The sequence below is a fragment of the Canis lupus genome, chromosome 5 (assembly GCF_048164855.1).
Source record: "Canis lupus baileyi chromosome 5, mCanLup2.hap1, whole genome shotgun sequence".
Lineage (NCBI taxonomy): Eukaryota > Metazoa > Chordata > Mammalia > Carnivora > Canidae > Canis > Canis lupus.
Window position 1 is genome coordinate 72,964,004 of NC_132842.1, and position 6,974 is coordinate 72,970,977.

Genomic DNA, 6,974 nt, shown 5'->3' on the forward strand with positions numbered 1-6,974 from the left:
TAAGGGAAACATGGGACTCAGAAGGGCGAAGTGATTGCAGGATTGCACATAACAAAGCTGCAGTGAACACAAAGCTGGCTGCTCGTCTGTGTCTTTTCCTTCTTGGTGACAGGATTATGGGAAAAGCTATGTTGTAATTCTTTTGATGAAACATCACCAATCAGGATTTCCAAGCCATCTTGCATGTCAAGAAGGCCTCATCCTGCCCTGACCACAGCTTCACACTAGTGATCTCAGTTGGAGAATGTTGGTTGAAACAAGATGTGGCCCCTCACCTCATCGAGATGAGTCACAGACACAAGAGTGGTAAGGGTAGGGCACAGTTGACTAGATCTGGGTATGTTTATGCTTGTTTTTACTTATCTATGTTACATTTGTGCTTGAGACTTAAGGCTACAAGCAGATATAATAAAACCCTCTTGTAAACACTTGTTTTTTTGTGCAGACTTAGGATTACTGTCATACAAATCATGTTTCCCTTGACAACCTGCCAGCAAGCCATCCTCCTACCTATCCAGTCACTCATCCATCCATCCATCCATTCATCCATCCGTCCATCCATCTATCAAAAAAAAAAAAAAAAAACCCCAACGAAAACAAAAAACAAAAACACATATAGAGTACCTATTTTGGGCCAGTAAGTATGCTAAGCATAGTTTTTATCTGTTGTCTTAATGAAACCTCACAGTCCCCACTGAAACGTAGCTGATTTTATCCTCCTAGAAATGAATTAAATAAAGACTAAGACAGTGGCTGCCTCCTGGGTACTTGGTATAAATGGAAAGGGACCTACTTTTTGTTGAGCCCAGACATTTGCCTGCCACTTTCACAAGTCTTAACGAGTCCTTATAGCCTCTGTACAGAATTGATATCTTCAAATCCATTTTGCAGAGGGGGAAATTGAGGCTCAGAGAGGTCTAGTGACTTATAAGAGCTAGTAAGTGGTAGAATAATATCCAAACCCAGATCTGCCTTAGTAAATATGGGTCCCTTCCTATCTTTCCTCCCCTCCATATGACTGTACCCTCGCCCAAGTCCCTGTAAGCACCATCCTGGTATTGGTGTGTGCTGGGTTAGAGATTTCTTGAGGGCAACAGGAGCTGGCATGGACCCCACCTTGCTGTTTTGAATTTTCTCTTTGAGAACTCTTGTGCTCCCCATGTAGGCTGAAGCCCCAGAAGCCATGACTTTTTTTCTGGGCTGAGACTCCTGTGGTCAGTTATAGGGGTGCTCTTACAAGTGGATGGTGTACATGAACGCAGTGTTTCAAAGGACACCTGAAACCAGAGTGTCATTGTCGCTAAAGCTAGAAGGTGCATTAAGTGGCCACCTGGATCCCGACATTTCTGTAAGAGGAGGGAAAAGGGTGAACATTCAGTGGTTGGGGACCACTTACTGTGTGCCAGGCACTGCCAGGGGAGTTTCACATCATCACCTATGGATAAAACTGACTCTTCCCTCTGCCTGAATTACTTTTCTCCCTAGATAGCTATCTGTTTGGCTCATTCCTTCACTTCCATCTAGACTGCTCCAATGTCTCCTTCTCAGTGAGGCCTGCCTTGACCACTTTATTTAAAGCAGAAGCTTCAGGGGGCACCTGGGTGGCTCAGTGATTGAGCGTCTGCCTTCGGCTCAAGTCATGATTCCGGGGTCCTGGGATCCAGTCCTACATCAGGCTTCCTGCAGAGAACCTGCTTCTCCCTCTGCCTATGTCTCTCATGAATAAATAAAATCTTAAAAAAAAAAAAAAAAAAAAAGCAGAAGCTTCAGGAATGAAGTGATTCTCAAGGCCATGCAGTAAACAGCTGGGTCAGGCTGGCGCCAAAGGCCATACACTTTTCATTCCAGCACCCTGATCTCCTCTGTAGACACCTTCCATGACATGAGGGGAAGGGGTGAAGGTCTATATCTTCCCTCTTCCCAATGAGAAAAAAAGTATTAAGGAAGGAGATGACTTATCCAAGGTCACACAGCAATGCCTTGGTAGAACTGGAATGCACTGATCCTTTCTTAAAAAAAATGTGAGTGGGGCACCTGGTGGCTCAGTGGCTGAGGATCTTGCCTTCAGCTCAGGTCATGGTCCCCAGGTGCTGGCATTGAGCCCCACATCGGACTCCCCGCGGGGAGCCTGCTTCTCCCTCTGCCTCTGTGTCTCTGCCTCTCTCTCTGTGTCTCTCATGAATAAATAAATAAAATCTCTTTAAAAATGTGAGCATCATGGACACACAATGTTACATCAGTTTCAGGTGTACAGCTTAGTGATTTGACAAGTTTATACATTATGCCGTGCTCACCACAAGTGTAGCTGCCATCTATCCCATTACATTCCTATTACAGTACCACTGACTGCATCCCTCATGCTGTGCCTCGTATTCCTGCGACTTACTCCTTCCACAGCTGGAGGCCTGTACCTCCTTCTCTCCTTCACCCATTTTGCCCAACACTCTGCACCCCACCCCTCTGGCAACTGTCAGTTTGTTCTCTGTATTTACAGGTCTGATTCTGGTTTTCCTTTGTCTATTCATTTTATTACGATTCCATTTATGAGTGGAACCATAGGGTGTATGTCTTTCTCAGTCTGACGTATTTCACTTGGCATAATACCCTCCAGGGCCACCCATGTTGTCGCAAGTGGCACGACTTCATCCTTTTCTTTATGACTGAGTTGGCGTCAATGCTTTTTTTCACCTGCATTTTGCCAGACCCCTTCCTTGTGCATTTTTCTGTCTGGATGCCTATTATTTTCTGTTACCATCTTTCTTCGATCTCAGGCCCCACAACAGCTCTAGGGCGCTCAAGAAGTATCCTTGCCTTTGTATGTACCCTTGGAAAATGTAGTGTTATCTTCTGGGTGTCTTCATTTAAAATTCACACTAAAGGCACAATTTATGTAAGTTGGGCTATGGACCTCCTTCTGTGTCTCATAGTTGTCCCACTCAGCATTGTTTTTACACTTTCACCGTGGTGAAGCGAGCCTATCAGGTTCACTGTTGCAAACATCTGCCTGGCCCTCCATCGTGTGTATCTACACTCTACTTACCTGTTCCTCTGGCGATGAAAAGTTAGATTGTCTTCTGCTTCCTTTTCTATAAACCTTGCTATGAAGAGATCCTTCCAGATGCTTCCCTATGGACCAATGAGAATTTCTCTGGGATGTAAACCCAAGTGTGACATTTCTAGATCAGAGGCTTCACTCCTACGTAATTGAACTTAAGGATTGCCAAATCACTTCTGGAGTGGTTGTACCAGTCTACACTCACATCCGCAGTTAAAGGAGAGTTTCTATGTCTCCAAGTCCCCACCCACATTTGGCATTGTCCCCCTTTCAAATTGCTGGTAGGTGTTAAGTAATATATTGTTTTTGGTTTGAACTTCTCTCAGATTGTTAATGGGTTTGTAATCATGTACTCATTACCCAGTTGAGTTTGAATTCATACCATTTTGCCTCCAAAGCCTGCGCAGTATCACATAGTGATCATTAAAGTGGCCTCTGGGGCCACGTTGCCAGGGTTCAATTTCTGGCTTTACCTGGTCTGTGATTCTCACCTCTCTGGGCCTCTATTTCCTCATCTGTAAAATGAGAATTTTTACTGTTGACATAATAGGGTAGTTTTGAGGATTTAAAATTTCTTAGAGTAGTGCCCAGCATGGCGTAAATATGGGCAAATGTCATGTCCTGTCCAGATAGATTGTATCATTCTCCTTGGAGGCTTTCTGTTCATCCCAGCTCATAACCCTGTTTCCTCACCCCTGCTCATAAAGTTCATATTGTGTAACCCTGAATTTTCCTCAGAAATGTGAAACCATAAAAGAGAAAACAAAGAGTAACTAGTCTGTCTTTCTTATTTAACTTCCCCAGGTCATTCTAAAGGACATTCAGAGTGTTTAAAGAAGAATTGTCACAGACATGAGTAAGGGGATTTTGGCAATTAGAAGAAAATGATGAATCAGTTCCTTGAAAGAAAGGATGTGTCACCAAAGCACACTATTAACAGAGTTAAAAGGCAACCCAACTGAATGAGATAATTTTTTTTAAAGATTTTATTTATTTATTCATGAGAGACACAGAGAGAGAGGCAGAGACACAGGCAGAGAGAGAAGCAGGCTCCATGCAGAAAGCCCAATTTGGGACTCGATTGCGGGACTCCAGGATCACACCCTGAGCCAAAGGCAGACGCCTTAACCCCCAAGCCACCCAGGTGTCCCACAAATGAGAGAAATTATCTGCAAACCATATACCTGATAGGGGATTGATATGCAGAATATATAAAGAGCTCCTACAAGTCAACAATAAAAAACTAAAACTTGATGAAAAAAATGGGCAAAGAACTAAATAGGCATTTTCCCAAAGAAGACGTACCAATGGCCAAAAAACACATGCAAATATGCTCACAATCACTCTTCACTAGAGAAATGCAAATCAAGCCAAAATGAGGTGAAAACAGGAAATAACAAGAGCTGGCAAAGCTGCAGAGGAATGGAACTTGGGTTCATTGCTGGGGGGAATAGAAAATGATGCAGCTACCGTGGAAAACAGTATGCAGTTCCTCAAAAACACAGAATTACCACATGACCCAGTAGTTCCAGTTCTACCCAACTCTACCCCAAAGAATTGAAAGCGGGGACTCTAACACTAAGGTTCATAGCAGCAATATTCACAACAGCCAAAGGTGGAGGAACTCAACTATCCATGAGGGATGAATTGGGTAAACAAAAGTCAGTATGTACATGCAATCGAATATTATTCAGCCTTAGAAGGGAAGGAAATTCTCATACCTGCTACAAACTGAATGAACCTCAAAGACATTATGATAAATGAGATAAGCCAGACAAAAAGGACGGATATTTGTATGATTCCACTTATAGGAGATGCTTAGAGTAGTCAAGTTTATAGTGACAGAACGTGGAATGGCGAACGCCTGGGTTGGGGAAGAGAAAAATGGGAAGTTATTGCATAACAGGTATGGCATTCAATTTGGGAAGATGAAAAAGTTCTAGAGTTAGATGGTGTGGATGGTTTACAACAATATGAATATACTTAATGCCACTGAAGCGTATTCTTAAAATCTGCTCTGCTAAAATGGTAACTTTTATGTTACTGCACACAAAAAAACCATTAAAAAAAAAAAAGGGAGGACAAGGTAGGAAGAAGTGGGTCTGGAAGGGAGAAACTCTAAATCTCAAAGCGTCCTTTTTTATGGTGAGCCTGTAAAGTTCAAGGTGGTGCTGCCTGCCGTTGACTCAATGAACTCTGCTGTGTGCGAGAGAGCTTAGTCCATAAAACTCTGTACACATGTGATGTCTGGTATGTGTGGCTGTCTGCAGCAGCCTGGGTGCCTTTCCTTCATTTTACCAATGTTTAATGATTGCCTGTTGATAGGTAGCACCCTGCCATGGGTGGTGAGAACAAATAAAAAAGATTGAGGTCTCTGTCTTCACACTTTAGCAAGTGGCAGTTGTGTTAAAAATGAAAGTGAGCATCATGTCTGCTGTTCAATGGTCGGCTCCGGCCGGTTACCATGTTGGTAGCTTGAACTCAGCCCTCTCGGGAGTATTTACACCACCGAAATTAGCAAATGCCACAAATCTTTTGAACCTCAGCTCTGTCACTGGCTCTGTGACCTTGGGCAAATCACTTCCCCTCCCCAGTCTCAGTTTCTTTATCTGTAAAATGGATGTAATAAATACCAGTTTCTTTCTCTTCCCTTTCCTCGGAAGAGGATAATTTGACTCTTGGGCTGCAGTGTTGGCTGTTCTTGGATGACAGGGAGCCTGCCTATAACTCCTGGGAGCCCAGACGTATAACTGGGAGTCCAGATAACTGCTGATACGCCTCCCCCATTTCTTCAGTTGGCAGCAATGTTACCCCAGGCTGAGTGTCGTCCAGAGAGAGCAACAGTCCAGAAATAACTCCAGAGGCACTTATTCTGTGCCCTGGGGAGAGGAAGGGGAAGACAAGAAAGGAAAGGGGTAATGATTGCTCTCCACAGTTCATTGTTTCATTGTTTATATTTGACCTTATGGCCTGGTGGTGGCTCCTAACATTGTGGATGTTTCACAACAAATGAGTTTCAGCAACAGTAGCAGCCAAAATTCAGTCAGCAAGGCAAGATGTGGAATAGGGAAAAAACATGGGCCTTGGGGTTAGATCTAGATTTGCCTTCCAGTGCTGTCCTCACTGGTTGTTTGGTTGGCAACTGAATGTCTATCTCTGAGCCTCAGTTTCCCTAGTTGTAAAAATGGAGATAATGACAACTGCACAGATATGTTAGAAGTATTGGAGGAGGTAACAGAAAACTATTTCTAATTTGTCAAGGACCATTACGTGCGTCATCAGATGTGAGGGGCTAACGTAGCAATGTTGCTGGTTGCCTAACATCTATTCTCTCTTCCAAAATAGAAGAACTCTTATTTTATTTGGAGTCACAACACATCAAGCTTAAAGACTACATTTCCTTACAGCTGGGGGTAGCCTTGTGACTAAGTCCTGGCCAATGAGATGTTAAAGAGTTGATAGATCTGGAAATGCTGCTTCAAGAGAGTTGACTTAGCTAAGTGATTCCCTTCTGCCTTTCCCTCCTTTTCCTTTCTTGCCTGGAATTTGGTGCTGCAGCAGCCGTCTTTGACCTTGAAGGGGCTTTCAAAATAGAAACTATTTGCTGTGACGATGGAAAGTATGATCTAAAGAGCCTGGAGCCATGGTATTGGTGGGGTACTATTCCTGGCTTCTATTGCCTACCTCTGGACACCTTTTATGTGAGAAAGAAATAAAATTCTCTCTTGTTTAAGTCTCTGTTGTTTGGGGTTTTCTTTATATGCAGCTAAATCTAACCTATACTAATATTTCTTGGTGGAGCACGGAAGATGTAAATGGAGAGGAGCTACTCTTATTGAGCACCTGCTATAGGCTCCTATGATTTTATACTTGTACATAGTTTCAGTCTTCTCACTTGACTTCTCAGAAGCATTGGACT